This window comes from Hyperolius riggenbachi, chromosome 1 (assembly GCF_040937935.1).
Source record: "Hyperolius riggenbachi isolate aHypRig1 chromosome 1, aHypRig1.pri, whole genome shotgun sequence".
In the NCBI taxonomy this organism is placed as follows: Eukaryota; Metazoa; Chordata; class Amphibia; order Anura; family Hyperoliidae; genus Hyperolius; species Hyperolius riggenbachi.
This window is the reverse complement of record NC_090646.1, coordinates 388,343,312-388,359,911: the sequence shown is the minus strand read 5'-3', so window position 1 is coordinate 388,359,911 and position 16,600 is coordinate 388,343,312.

The following is a 16,600-nucleotide window of genomic DNA, read 5'->3' as shown; positions in this document are numbered from 1 at the left end:
ACAGACAGGAAATGGCTGTTTACAGCTGTCTCTAACAGCCAGAGCAGCTAGAAACAGCTAAATAACCTGCCCACAGTAACAATGTCACCATGTAATAAATGTCAGAATGTGAATCTGGGAGAGGATAGATTTTACAACGAGCAAACCCTGACTAAATCATTTATACATAATTATTGTAAAAATGAAGCACTTTTTTTTATTAGATTATTTTCACTGGAGTTCCTCTTTAAAGATTGCTTGCATGTTAATTGATCACTTCCTTCAGCATCTGTTCTTCCCTTGCTAAATCCAGCAGGATGAGCATGGCTACTCTTGTTTGTGTACAGGGATGGCAATGCTTTGGAGAACTCATTGGAAAGCATGTGATCAGTTTAATCAGCTGATAGATTTGCAAGCTTCTAAATTTGCTGTAATGACTTCCTGGTTTAACACATGATTATGACCAGCAAATCAGAACCTTATAATTCAGCTGATCAAACTGATCACATGATTTTCTAAGCACTGCCATCCCTATTTGTGTATAGTGTAAGTCTAGAGAACTGATTTTGTAAGAATTATTTTCATCTTAGGGATAGTGGAGATACAGTTTATGTTTGATTTCAGCACTAGTTTATAATGGAGGTGTGCAGACCTGCTTGAGTTGACATTTGAAAATTAGAATAGATAAATACCATCCAAACTGATGGAATAAACAAAGTCTTCCAAAGGTAAAAACAATGAATTACATTAACATAATATCTCTACAGTAACAAAGGAATGAATTACGACTCAGTTATGATTAACATCAAAAAGGAAATACATATTAGTGTCTCTATAATCTCTAGCTGTGCGTGTTTAATATCTCATTTATTTATCTCTCCTTCATTATAATATGTGTACTGATATTTCTTTTAAGCTGTGGCTAGGTAATATCTCTCTGAAATGCTTTATAGCTTTTTAAAGGTTTTTCATTACAGCATTCATCTTGGTTTGTGACATATAAACAGTTTAATTTTTCATAGTCTGGCTACCATTTTCTTAGTAAGTAACATCACAATGGTCCTGGATTACTAAGGTTTGCTGGAGGTGACTGGCAAACATAAGTAATATTACAAATCTCATCTGGATTGATTAAATATTAGTCTGTTGAGTCATATTAGAGCATTGAAAGGGTTGCTGAAGGTTAGCGCATTTGCAATTGCGTAGACATGGGAGTGAACTTTTTAAAATAAAAATGGCCTGGTTTCCAGGATCACTTACGGTATGTTCTCTGATAATCTCCTGCCCAGGAGAACCTTTATAAATTAAACCCAATGTTGCACATAGACATCAAACAGCTATGGAGGATGCTAGTGCTGATTATCTGATGGCATAACTGTAACATAAAAACACTCTGGAACTTTCACACATACAGTGAGCGGACTACTCAAGTGAAAGCATTTTCTCAAGGGAAAAAGAAAGCTCCACTAGGACAATCAGACTAGAATTCCCAGTTCAGCTCTGAGTTCAGTTAGGTTCTTTCTGCTGTTCACAGATTGCTCATAGATATATACAGTAATAGTTTTGCAACTGGACTGGGCAAAGATATTCTATAATCCCCTGGAAAAGATTTAACTTATATCAACTTAAGATATTAGAACATTGATCATGAATAATTAGCAATGTGTTGCCTCAGTCAGGATTGCCATAATAGTTTTTGCATTTTTTACTGAGAAAAGGTCCAAGGGTTTTATTGTTCCTACTCATCAATGTTTGGTCATCCTGCTGTATGTGACGCATTTTGAAAGCCCAGTTCTTATTACAGGTAATAGTTATAATTTACTCTTCCAATCCACATACGGTACTTACAAAAAGATCTACACTAGTTTTTACCAATGCTCTTCCTTTCCATAGTGAAATGATCTAGACATATTCCTTCTGTGTTACCTATTATCTATGCTTTTAGTGTAAAGTTAAAAAGTACAGGAAGTAACGTGTAGCACTTAGAGATCGGACCTCAGCGGTGGCCTGTGTTCCTGCCACCACCTATTTAATGAAGGAGGGGAGCGCTGAGGGGAGAGCCCGAGGTGAGGGAAGGGGGGAGTGGCCCCCCTCCCCATCAATGTGGGGGAAATGCTCTCCCCTCATGCTGCAACCCCTCCTGCCCCCCAAAACGGCCCTGAGCGGGCCCTGGGGGGGCCCATCCAAATTTTCACAGGGGGCCCATTGATTTCTAGTTATGCCACTGCATGCAGATATGTATTTTTATATGAATAGAGCGCATAGGGCAGCACAGTGACATAGTGGTTAGTGCCCTTGCCTGGTCCCTGGTTCATATCCCAGCCAGGTCAACATCTGCAAGGAGGTTTTATGTTCTCCCCGTGTCTGCGTGTGTTTCCTCTGGGCACCCTGGTTTCCTCCCATATCCCAAATATCTACAGAGAAGTTAATTGGCTACCCCCTTAAAAATTGGCCCTAGACTATGATACATACACTACATGATACCACACAGACATATGGCTATGGTAGCGACTAGATTGTGAGCCCCTCTGAAGGACAGTTAAGTGACAAGACAATATATACAATGTACAGCGCTGCGGAAAATGAGAGTGCTATATAAATACTAAATAATAATAGTAATGTTCTGCACACTACACATAACCTGGAATTGTTGTTCATCATGAGTTAACAAAATCAAGACCACTGACCAAATACGGTAAACGAAATTTAAATAAAAAATCTTGACTTGCATTGAAATGTTATGTAAATTGTATGCAGCTTGAAGTTGTATCAACCAAAAAAAAACAATTCCTGACAATTTTGATAGGTCCAGTTTCAAGCTGCAATTTACACAAAAATGTAATGTGAATGATTTGCACCTCAGTGGCCATTTAAATAGTTCCAAAATGTGCACTTCTTAATATTGCAAATATGCTTTAGGCGCATTTTAGCTTCCTCCTAGCTCAAGTACCTCACAAACTTTTTTCTCATTCCCAGCTACAGGCTGGTGAACTGACATTTTATGGCCCATATGCAGCTGCCTATTTCTCTTGAGTTATCTCCTAGGAGATAACTTTGAACTTCTCTTTAAAATAACTTTTCCGCATTTTTGCAACGCATTACTCCGCGTGATAAACGAACGTTTGCGTGCAAAAAGTTATCACGCTTTTGTGAATAAACCCCAAGGTGTGAAAATATCAACAAAACAAGAGAATGGTCTCTGTAACCAACCACACTCACACTCACACTCACACACACACACCACTGAGAAAACTAAGGAGAAAAGTGAATTGCATATGGGCCAAATTGTATCAATCTTTTACTTATCTTGTTAAATGGGCAATATCAGAAAAAAATATTACAGTTTACTAAACATCATTGCTAAATAAAGTATGTTTTACAATTGTCTTCCCCTGACCTCACTACAGAAATTGCATTCAGCAGCTGATCACAATCTTTCCCACTATTTTTTTCTGCATTGATAGGGGCGAGAAATTTCCTAGTGTTTTCTTCCCACTTCATTGGTTATTTTGGATCACATTATGTAGAGAACAAGAAAGCACAATGCAATTGAAACATTTGGTATTAATCACATGAATTGATCAAAAATTGTCCAAAGAAGGCCTGCAAGTTGACAGAAATCAAAAGCAGTTTTTCCAACAAACCATAGTTACCTGTGTTTACCAATGCGTTTTGGCACAGTTTTGAAGCCTGAGTTCCTCCTAAACACGGTGTTTATGTTTTAATGTGTTTTTTTTTCCTTGCATTTTTGAAAACCTCTGAAAAGCATTTTAACGGGGATTATTACAGCTTTTACTCTTTGAGCTTCAGGCTGGTATTTTTAAGTGAGAAAAGTACATATCTAATGCATGGTTAACACACGTTAAATGCAGGCTGTGCTTTTAAAGCTTCAAATGTAAAACATAGCATTACTGGGCTTTTTTCAGATCCAGAAATTGCATTAGGTTTACAAAGTAAACTTTTCAAATGTTGAATCAGTTTCTTAGATCATTATTTATTTACTTCATGTTGATATTTTCCTCACAGCTTTCCTGAGAATTATGAGCAAATGATGAGGGTCTGTTTGGATGGCAGATAAGCAGCTGCCCTTGGCACCAGTGGCACAATTAAGGGGCCCATACATGCAGCAATATATGGGCAGATTGACCAAGAGACAGATCTCAATCTATTCGAATCTGATTAGAGAGATCTGTTGGCTGTCCATACATAGTGTCCAGCTGCTCCTTCCCCATTCGTGTTCTGTGTAATAAAAAGGCTGATTCCCGAGAGATTTCCTGCAATGATCTAGCCATGCCCGATAATTGTACACAATACAGCCACTTCAAACTCTCTTGCTAGGAATGCAATTGCCTTTTAATGGAGTTACAACTTCCATATAAAAAACTTCATATAACTTATGGAATAGACCAGCAAAGGATACGCTTTGGAATACATTGATAATTATTGATAAATAAGTACCTGTGGCAGCTCCAGGGCCACCTAACGCCGATGGGCGTAAGGTCCTGAGGGCCTGTTTTGCAGAAGATTGCGCACGCTGCTGCACACGTATCCCTGCTTTCTTCAGTTTCCCAGCGGCGATTGCTAGGAGACTGTTAGACGGTGAAACCACTGTCTATTAACATTGTACAGCGCTGCGATCTAAGGCAGCGCTGCACTGGGGACAGCCGTGTGACACGACTGTCCCCCTGGGGCACAGGAGAGCGATTGTCTCTCATAGGCTGAAGCCTATAACAGCCGATCGCCATCATTGGCTGGCTGGCTGGCTGGCTGGCTGGGGGGAGGGAGGGAGTTAGGGAAAAAAATTAAAAAATAAATAGGGAAATTTATACAAATATAAAAAAGAACAAACATTTTTAAAAAATAAACAAACATCTGAGGGGCAATCAGACCCAGCCAACAGAAAGCTCTGTTGGTGGGGAGAAAAGGGGGGGATCACTTGTGTGCTGAGTTGTGTGGCCCTGCAGCGAGGCCTTAAAGCTGCAGTGGCCAATTTAGCAATGGCTTGGACTTTAGGGGGGTTTAACACTGCGGTCCTCAAGTGGTTAAAGAAGAAATACAAGTTAAGTTTAATTTGAGTACACAAATATTGAATTGTATACAATGTAACTTTTAATCCAGTGTGAAAAAATACAGTGAGGGCAAGTGCCTGGAATCAGATATAAAACAACATACATGTATAGCTCTGATATAGCAATTAAAACAAATGACTAAATGCCTGGTGTGTGCTTCATGGCTCACTGATCACGTCACCAGAGGCCAGATCTTACATAATCCACAGTCTTGCCATATCAAGGAAATCAATTCATATCTTCAGCAAAAAAATACAAGTAAAAGCAGCATACATCAATACAGCAGAAGGTAGTGCAGAATCCACTATAAACTGTCCTTTTGAAGAAACAGTAAGGCTCTCAAAAGCACTATGGAGGAAAACAAACTGTGTTTACCTCCAAAAAAGTAACGTGGAGTCAGAAGATCAGCATAGTCTGTACAACTGTCTATTGATCCAGAAAGGCATAAGCAAAGGTCACCTGAGGGTCAAATATGGATCAATACATACCCTGAATGGCCAGCCTTATAAAAATAACCAGGAAAACACTTAAAGTATGCCAAACGAAAAGAGAGAAACAGTGTGTAAACAAAACACTCTGGTGTACTTGATGCTTGGAAAAAAAATAAAAGGAACAGTGCACATATAAACATTGTTCCTATTAACATAAGTCAAGCTACATAAGGTGATTTAAATTACTGAGTTACTGTGCTCTTGTACACACTAGAGAGCCACACAGACCGCATGCTGCAAAGTCAAACACTGTCAGCAACAAGAAAAATAGCTACTTGCAACAATATGTGCTTAGGTTGTGCTCTTACCCAATGTATAAAGGGAAGTGTGCTGCCTTAACCACTTGCCGACCGCCCACAGCCCATGGGCGGCGGCAAAGTGGATGCCTTAAGGACCGCAATACGCCTGACGGCGGCGGGTCCTTAAGGCGTGTCCGGGGAGCGATCGCGTCATCTATGACGCGCGCTCCCCGCGGCGAAAGGTCCCGCCCACCTTGCCCGATACCCCGCCGGCCAATTAGCAGCGACGGCGGGGTTTAAAATTACGATCTGGGCCAATGAAATAGTATAATACACTTTGTTTACATGACAAAGTGTATTATACTGGCTGCCTCCTCCTCCTCTGCACTCTTCGTCGCACGGATCTCGGAGGAGGAGGCAGCCCTGTGCGGGAGCAGCATAAAACAGTTTGTGAACCCACAGATCCCCCCGATCGCCCACCCCAGCCCTCAGGACCCCCCCTGACCACCCCAGCACAGCAATAGTTGCACCCAAGCACCCCCCAATAAAGCCATCAATCACCCCCTGCCACTATCTGCCGACGCTATCATTTAGGTTAGGTCCCTAACTGCCCCCTAGGGTCCCTTGATCACCCCCCCTACCCTCAGATCCCCCCAGACCCCCCCCCCCATCCCCCCACCCCTGTATACTGTATACTACTGTATACATCTGCCTCACCCACTGACCACCTGTCTATCACCTGTCTGTCACTTGTCTATCACCCCTTGTCACCACCACCCATCAGAGCAGACCCTAAACTGTCCCTTGGGGGCACCTGATCACCCACCCAGACCCCCAGATTGTCCTCAGACCCCCCCCCCCCTGATAACCTCCCCAGTGCATTGTTTACATCTATTCTCCCCTGTAATCACTCACTGACCTCCCATCGGTCACCCCCTGTGTCTGCCACCCATCAGATCAGGACCCAACAATCTGCCCCGTGCGGGCACCTAATCAACCCCCCTCACCCTCAGATCGCCCTCAGACCCCCCCCCCCCCCAATCACCTTCCCAGTGCATTGTATTTGATTGTGCTGTCATTGTATTTCATTGTGCTGTCATTGTATTTCATTGTCCCGTGATTGTATTTCATTGTCCCGTGATTGGCCTGTGATTGGCCCGTGATTGGCCTGTGATTGGCCCGTGATTGGCCTGTGATTGGCCTGTGATTGTCCCGTGATTGGCCTGTGATTGTCCCGTGATTGGCCTGTGATTGTCCCGTGATTGGCCTGTGATTGTCCCGTGATTGGCCTGTGATTGGCCCGTGATTGTCCCGTGATTGGCCTGTGATTGTCCCGTGATTGGCTGTGATTGGCTTTGATTGTCCCGTGATTGGCTGTGATTGCCCTGTGATTGCCCTGTGATTGGCCTGTGATTGGCCTGTGATTGTCCCGTGATTGTCCCGTGATTGGCCTGTGATTGTCCCGTGATTGGCCTGTGATTGTCCCGTGATTGGCCTGTGATTGGCTTTGATTGTCCCGTGATTGGCCTGTGATTGTTTCTGATTGCTTCTGATTCCCCACTCGCCACCACCCCCCTGTCACTATCCTAGTGATCTAAAAACAGTGATCAGTGGAAACTGTCACTTTTTTAGTATCACTAGTGTTAGCAGTTAGGCCAGTTAGCTAGGCCCCTTTGTTAGTGTCAGTTAGTGCTCAGCCCACTGCACCACAGTCACTAATTAGCGTCATCACTGTCGCTAATCAACATTGTTACTATATAGTATCTGTAAGTGATCATTACTGATCGCAGTCAGATCTATTAGGGTCACTAGGATCCACTAAAAAACGCAGTGTTTGCCCGATCAGGTCTGATCGTTCGCCTGCACTTGCGTTCAGCCCACCCCACCGCAGTGACAGAATTTTTTTTTCTGATCACTGCAAAAACCACTGTACACTAGCTGTGCACTGTAAACATCAGTTTTGATTTGTTTTTAATCAAAACTCAGTGATCACAGCTTTCTACCGCTCAAATACTCCCTTTCGCTAAGTAGGTGCTCTTTTTTCTGGGTAGTCTCAGAGGAATACCCCCTAAATTTAGCAGTCCACGATGGCAAGAAAGGGGTATTCCGATGATGAGGTTCTCAGGTACATGGCCCAGTCGGATGAGGACGATTGGGACGAACCATTCGACGAATCATCTGGGTCAGAGTTGTACCTGAATTGAGCAGTGGCTCACTGACCGATAGTGATGACGAGGTTGAGGTCCCGGCTAGAGCCAGCCGTACCACACCCCATGTCGTTGGACCGCAGGTGGCGCAGGATCAGCCTCAAGGGCAGCAGAGTGGTGCTCGTGCTGGTCTGAGATTTCATGGTGGGGCAGGCAGCACAGCAACTCCTGGACCTAGAACCAGTACTTCCGTACACCCTGGTGAAGTGGCGAGCACCAGCGTGGAAGTTGAAACTGGTTCGGTGGCACGTGTAGTAACACCCCAGTCGCAGCCATCAAGTAGACGGGCCCGTACTACCCCTAGTTTACCAGAGGTGCTGGCAAATCCAAATTGGCAATCCCCTGATACCGCCGCACCCGTACTGCCCCCTTTCACCGCCCAGTCTGGAGTCCAGGTGATGACAGATAATCTAGGATCGCCCCTAGACTTTTTTTATCTGTTCATCACCCAGGATCTCTTAGACCTAGTCGTGGCAGAGACCAACCGTAAAGCCACAAAATTTCTAACCGCCAATCCGAATGTCTTCCTTGCCCAGCCATTTCGGTGGAAACCAGTCCAAGTTTCCGAACTTAAAATTTTTTTGGGCCTTCTCTTAAACATGGGTCAAATCAAACAAAATGTGTTGCGGTCTTATTGGTCTACAGACCCATCACAACATGTTCCCTTGTACTCTGCTGCCATGTCCAGGACACGATTTGAGAACATCCTGCGCTTCCTGCACTTCAATGATGATGAAACCTGTCATGAAAGTGACCACCCTGCTTTTGACCGGCTCCACAAAATGCGGCCCCTCATAGACCACCTGTCATCAAAATTTGCAGATGCTTATACCCCTGAACAGCAAATCTGCGTAGATGAGTCCCTCATACGTTTTACCGGGCGCCTTGGCATCAAACAGTACATCCCAAGCAAGCGCGCCCGGTATGGGGTGAAACTGTATAAGCTCTGTGAAAGGGCCACAGGCTATACATCTTATTTTAGGGTCTATGAGGGAAAAGACTCCAAATTGGAGCCGGTCGGATGCCCTGACTACCTGGGGAGCAGTGGAAAGGTTGTGTGGGACTTGGCGTCACCCTTGTTCCAGAAGGGGTACCATCTTTATGTGGACAATTACTACTCAAGTGTGGCCCTCTATCAGCACTTAAAGTTAGAAGGAATCCGATGCTGTGGCACCGTGCGGCATAGTCGCCGGGGCTTCCCCCAACGGCTCATTACCACCAAACTTCAACGGGGGCAGAGGGCCGCATTGAGTGCTGACGACCTGCTCGCGGTGAAATGGAAGGACAAGAGGGACGTTTACTTTCTGTCCACCATTCACGCAGACACGACAGTCCAAATTCAACGGCGAACTGAGGTCATTGAAAAACCCCTTGTCGTCCACGAGTATAATACCAACATGGGAGGGGTGGACTTCAATGACCAGAGGTTAGCGCCCTATTTACTTTCCCGCAAAACAAGGCGCTGGTATAAAAAAGTGTCCTTTTATTTAATTCAATTGGCAGTTTACAACAGCTTTGTTCTCTACAGTAAGGCTGGGAGAACTGGATCGTTTCTACAATTTCAGAGACAGATCACTATGGAACTCCTGTATCCAGGAGGTGCCCGGGCCCAACCCCAAGATGCAACTAGCAGGCTGCATGGAAGGCATTACGCCTATCCGATTCCAAGTACCCCAGGTCACCGAATCTGAAGAAAACGCTGTCGTGTCTGCAGCAGGGCTGGAACAAGGCGTGACACCACTGTTTATTGTCCCCGCTGCCCTGACCAGCCTGGACTATGCCTAGGGGAGTGTTTTGAGAGGTACCATGAGCAGGTACACTATTAGAGCGTAGGGAACTACAGACAAAGCGGTAGGCACACAAGGGTCTCTCAGTGCTATTTCACACTGCTGCGATACGTTAGGGCAAAATGCCTAGCGAAAGTCACACTTTGCGGTCCCCCCCTACGCCGGAAGTGCTTGACTTAACACTAGTGCATGCCTACGTTACTGCGTGGCTTCTGTGGCAATTTCGATCGGCCCGGAAGTCATGTTAGTCTATGGCGACGCAGTTCATTACTAGGCCGAATGCTACTCTTGTGGTATTCCCTGAAGGTCTGTTTTGGACGATACGGTGCGGCGGGCTCGACCCACCGGATATGTCAATATGCAGTGTGAAACCAAACATCTGGTTTTGAGAGAGCGTAATACACAGGGCTGCCAGAAACCTCTCCTTTCACTTGGGACAAAATGCGTAATGTACTTCGCCACAACTCTGTGCGATTTGCACTTCGCACATTGTCCCATGGGGGAGGAGAGGTTTGTCCTCGGGAGGTAAGTTAAAAAAAACAAAAAAAAACAAAAAACAGGTAAGCAAAGAAGCTAATGTTTAGTTTGCAATGTTAAGGTTTTTATTAAAAAAGTTCAGTTTATTAATGTTAATGAAGTAATTGCTTTGCTGCTTGCCTGTTTTTTGTTTTTTTTTTGTATTTTTTTTCCTTTTTCCATCCAATAACCTTCCAGGTGGACCGAGCGAACGACTAACCAGCTGCAGCACTGATGGTGCATCCTGACAGAACATTGCGCGTCTGTCAGCTTACACATAAGTCGGTGCATGCAGCGCTGCAGGACGAGATTTCTCCTCCGCAGTCAAAAAGATACATTTGCCGAGGCATATGGGCCGAGGAGTGGTGTTGGGGATTCATATGCTTTGGCAAACACTTTGTATCAAAAAAGAACTCTGGCAATGATTTGTTCATCCACATCGATCGGTGTGAATGGATAAATCAGGTTTGCCAGGGCATACGAGCTGGTGGGTTTGGATTTTTGGGGCGGCAGCTCCTATGTCCTGGCAGACGCCTTCTCCTCCTTTTTGTATTGTTTTGTCTTTTTTCTTCTCTCTTTTTTCTATCCAGACCGACCAATCAGCTGCAGCACTGATGGTGCATCCTGACAGAACAATGCGCGTCTGTCAGCTTACACATAAGTCGGTGCATGCAGCGCTGCAGGACGAGATTTCTCCTCCGCAGTCAAAAAGATACGTTTGCCGAGGCATATGGGCAGAGGAGTGGTGTTGGGGATTCATATGCTTTGGCAAACACTTTGTATCAAAAAAGAACTCTGGCAATGATTTGTTCATCCACATCGATCGGTGTGAATGGATAAATCAGGTTTGCCAGGGCATACGAGCTGGTGGGTTTGGATTTTTGGGGCGGCAGCTCCTATGTCCTGGCAGACGCCTTCCTCTTTTTTTTTTTTTTTCTCCAAAATTTTTTGGCAGATATTTTTTCATCCACATTGATTGATTGTTTGACGTTCATTTTTCCTTTCAACCCACAGTGCATTACCCTTATGCCCAATATAAGGAGTATAGCAGAAACTCCTAATACTGGCCATACATGTAATGATTGCAGAGACCCTAAAATGCCAGGACAGACCCCACGAATGATGCCATTTTGGAAAGAGGACACCCAAAAGTATTCCGTGAGGTGCATGGTGAGTTCATAGAATGTTTTATTTTTTGTCACAAGTTAGCAGAAATTGTGGTTTTGTGGGTTTTTTTTGTTTTTTTCACAAAATGTCATTTTCCGCTAACTTGTGACAAAAAATAACATTTTCTATGAACTACCATGGCCCTCATGGAATACCTTAGCGTGTATTCTTTCCAAAATGGGGTCATTTGTGGGGTTTGTTAACTGTCCTGGCAAGTGGGCGGGGTGCTAAATTTTGAACACCCCTATAAAGCCTAAAGGTACTCATTGGACTCTGGGCCCCTTAGCGCAGTTAGGGTGCAAAAAAGTGCCACACATGTGGTATCGCCGTACTCGGGAGAAGTAGTACAATGTGTTTTGGGGTGTATTTTTACACATACCCATGCTGGGTGGGAGAAATACCTCTGTAAATGACAATCTTTAGATTTTTTTACACACAATTGTCCATTTACAGAGTTATTTCTCCCACCCAGCATGGGTATGTGTAAAAATACACCCCAAAACACATTGTACTACTTCTCCCGAGTACGGCGATACCACATGTGTGGCACTTTTTTGCACCCTAACTGCGCTAAAGGGCCCAAAGTCCAATGAGTACCTTTAGGATTTCACAGGTCATTTTGCGGAATTTGATTTCCAGACTACTCCTCACGGTTTAGGGCCCCTAAAATGCCAGGGCAGTATAGGAACCCCACAAATGACCCCATTTTAGAAAGAAGACACCCCAAGGTATTCCGTTAGGAGTATGGTAAGTTCATAGAAGATTTTATTTTTTGTCAAAAGTTAGCGGAAAATTGATTTTTATTGTTTTTTTCACAAAGTGTCATTTTCCACTAACTTGTGACAAAAAATAAAATCTTCTATGAACTCACCATACTCCTAACGGAATACCTTGGGGTGTCTTCTTTCTAAAATGGGGTCATTTGTGGGGTTCCTATACTGCCCTGGCATTTTAGGGGCCCTAAACCGTGAGGAGTAGTCTGGAAATCAAATTCCGCAAAATGACCTGTGAAATCCTAAAGGTACTCATTGGACTTTGGGCCCTTTAGCGCAGTTAGGGTGCAAAAAAGTGCCACACATGTGGTATTGCCGTACTCGGGAGAAGTAGTAAAATGTGTTTTGGGGTGTATTTTTACACATACCCATGCTGGGTGGGAGAAATAACTCTGTAAATGGACAATTGTGTGTAAAAAAATCAAAAGATTGTCATTTACAGAGGTATTTCTCCCACCCAGCATGGGTATGTGTAAAAATACACCCCAAAACACATTGTACTACTTCTCCCGAGTACGGCGATACCACATGTGTGGCACTTTTTTGCACCCTAACTGCGCTAAAGGGCCCAAAGTCCAATGAGTACCTTTAGGATTTCACAGGTCATTTTGCGGAATTTGATTTCCAGACTACTCCTCACGGTTTAGGGCCCCTAAAATGCCAGGGCAGTATAGGAACCCCACAAATGACCCCATTTTAGAAAGAAGACACCCCAAGGTATTCCGTTAGGAGTATGGTAAGTTCATAGAAGATTTTATTTTTTGTCAAAAGTTAGCGGAAAATTGATTTTTATTGTTTTTTTCACAAAGTGTCATTTTCCACTAACTTGTGACAAAAAATAAAATCTTCTATGAACTCACCATACTCCTAACGGAATACCTTGGGGTGTCTTCTTTCTAAAATGGGGTCATTTGTGGGGTTCCTATACTGCCCTGGCATTTTAGGGGCCCTAAACCGTGAGGAGTAGTCTGGAAATCAAATTCCGCAAAATGACCTGTGAAATCCTAAAGGTACTCATTGGACTTTGGGCCCTTTAGCGCAGTTAGGGTGCAAAAAAGTGCCACACATGTGGTATTGCCGTACTCGGGAGAAGTAGTAAAATGTGTTTTGGGGTGTATTTTTACACATACCCATGCTGGGTGGGAGAAATAACTCTGTAAATGGACAATTGTGTGTAAAAAAATCAAAAGATTGTCATTTACAGAGGTATTTCTCCCACCCAGCATGGGTATGTGTAAAAATACACCCCAAAACACATTGTACTACTTCTCCCGAGTACGGCGATACCACATGTGTGGCACTTTTTTGCACCCTAACTGCGCTAAAGGGCCCAAAGTCCAATGAGTACCTTTAGGATTTCACAGGTCATTTTGCGGAATTTGATTTCCAGACTACTCCTCACGGTTTAGGGCCCCTAAAATGCCAGGGCAGTATAGGAACCCCACAAATGACCCCATTTTAGAAAGAAGACACCCCAAGGTATTCCGTTAGGAGTATGGTAAGTTCATAGAAGATTTTATTTTTTGTCAAAAGTTAGCGGAAAATTGATTTTTATTGTTTTTTTCACAAAGTGTCATTTTCCACTAACTTGTGACAAAATATAAAATCTTCTATGAACTCACCATACTCCTAACGGAATACCTTGGGGTGTCTTCTTTCTAAAATGGGGTCATTTGTGGGGTTCCTATACTGCCCTGGCATTTTAGGGGCCCTAAACCGTGAGAAGTAGTCTGGAAATCAAATTCCGCAAAATGACCTGTGAAATCCTAAAGGTACTCATTGGACTTTGGGCCCTTTAGCGCAGTTAGGGTGCAAAAAAGTGCCACACATGTGGTATCGCCGTACTCGGGAGAAGTAGTAAAATGTGTTTTGTGGTGTATTTTTACACATACCCATGCTGGGTGGGAGAAATACCTCTGTAAATGACAATCTTTAGATTTTTTTACACACAATTGTCCATTTACAGAGTTATTTCTCCCACCCAGCATGGGTATGTGTAAAAATACACCCCAAAACACATTGTACTACTTCTCCCGAGTACGGCGATACCACATGTGTGGCACTTTTTTGCACCCTAACTGCGCTAAAGGGCCCAAAGTCCAATGAGTACCTTTAGGATTTCACAGGTCATTTTGCGGAATTTGATTTCCAGACTACTCCTCACGGTTTAGGGCCCCTAAAATGCCAGGGCAGTATAGGAACCCCACAAATGACCCCATTTTAGAAAGAAGACACCCCAAGGTATTCCGTTAGGAGTATGGTAAGTTCATAGAAGATTTTATTTTTTGTCAAAAATTAGCGGAAAATTGATTTTTATTGTTTTTTTCACAAAGTGTCATTTTCCACTAACTTGTGACAAAAAATAAAATCTTCTATGAACTCGCCATACACCTAACAGAATACATTGGGGTGTCTTCTTTCTAAAATGGGGTCATTTGTGGGGTTCCTATACTGCCCTGGCATTTTAGGGGCCCTAAACCGTGAGGAGTAGTCTGGAAATCAAATTCCGCAAAATGACCTGTGAAATCCTAAAGGTACTCATTGGACTTTGGGCCCTTTAGCGCAGTTAGGGTGCAAAAAAGTGCCACACATGTGGTATCGCCGTACTCGGGAGAAGTAGTACAATGTGTTTTGTGGTGTATTTTTACACATACCCATGCTGGGTGGGAGAAATACCTCTGTAAATGACAATCTTTTGATTTTTTTACACACAATTGTCCATTTACAGAGTTATTTCTCCCACCCAGCATGGGTATGTGTAAAAATAAACCCCAAAACACATTTTACTACTTCTCCCGAGTACGGCAATACCACATGTGTGGCACTTTTTTGCACCCTAACTGCGCTAAAGGGCCCAAAGTCCAATGAGTACCTTTAGGATTTCACAGGTCATTTTGCGGAATTTGATTTCCAGACTACTCCTCACGGTTTAGGGCCCCTAAAATGCCAGGGCAGTATAGGAACCCCACAAATGACCCCATTTTAGAAAGAAGACACCCCAAGGTATTCCGTTAGGTGTATGGCGAGTTCATAGAAGATTTTATTTTTTGTCACAAGTTAGTGGAAAATGACACTTTGTGAAAAAAACAATAAAAATCAATTTTCTGCTAATTTTTGACAAAAAATAAAATCTTCTATGAACTTACCATACTCCTAACGGAATACCTTGGGGTGTCTTCTTTCTAAAATGGGGTCATTTGTGGGGTTCCTATACTGCCCTGGCATTTTAGGGGCCCTAAACCGTGAGGAGTAGTCTGGAAATCAAATTCCGCAAAATGACCTGTGAAATCCTAAAGGTACTCATTGGACTTTGGGCCCTTTAGCGCAGTTAGGGTGCAAAAAAGTGCCACACATGTGGTATCGCCGTACTCGGGAGAAGTAGTACAATGTGTTTTGGGGTGTATTTTTACACATACCCATGCTGGGTGGGAGAAATAACTCTGTAAATGGACAATTGTGTGTAAAAAAATCAAAAGATTGTCATTTACAGAGGTATTTCTCCCACCCAGCATGGGTATGTGTAAAAATACACCCCAAAACACATTATAGTACTTCTACTGAGTATGGCAATACCACATGTGTGGCACTTTTTTGCACCCTAACTGCGCTAAGGGGTCCAAAGTCCAATGAGCACCTTTAGGCTTTACAGGGGTGCTTACAATTTAGCACCCCCCAAAATGTCAGGACAGTAAACACACCCCACAAATGACCCCATTTTGGAAAGTAGACACTTCAAGGTATTCAGAGAGGGGCATGGTGAGTCCGTGGCAGATTTCATTTTTTTTTGTCGCAAGTTAGCAGAAATGGAAACTTTTTTTTTTTTTTTCTTTGTCATTAAGTGTCATTTTCCGCTTACTTGTGACAAAAAATAATATCTTCTATGAACTCACTATGCCTCTCAGTGAATACTTTGGGATGTCTTCTTTCCAAAATGGGGTCATTTGGGGGGTATTTATACTATCCTGGAATTCTAGCCCCTCATGAAACATGACAGGGGGTCAGAAAAGTCATAGATGCTTGAAAATGGGAAAATTCACTTTTTGCACCATAGTTTGTAAACGCTATAACTTTTACCCAAACCAATAAATATACACTGAATGGGTTTTTTTTTATCAAAAACATGTTTGTGCACATTTTAAGCGCTGCATGTATACAGAAATTTTACTTTATTTGAAAACTGTCAGCACAGAAAGTTAAAAAAAATCATTTTTTTGCCAAAATTCATGTCTTTTTTGATGAATATAATAAAAAGTAAAAATCGCAGGAGCAATCAAATAGCACCAAAAGAAAGCTTTATTAGTGACAAGAAAAGGAGCCAAAATTCATTTAGGTGGTAGGTTGTATGAGCGAGCAATAAACCGTGAAAGCTGCA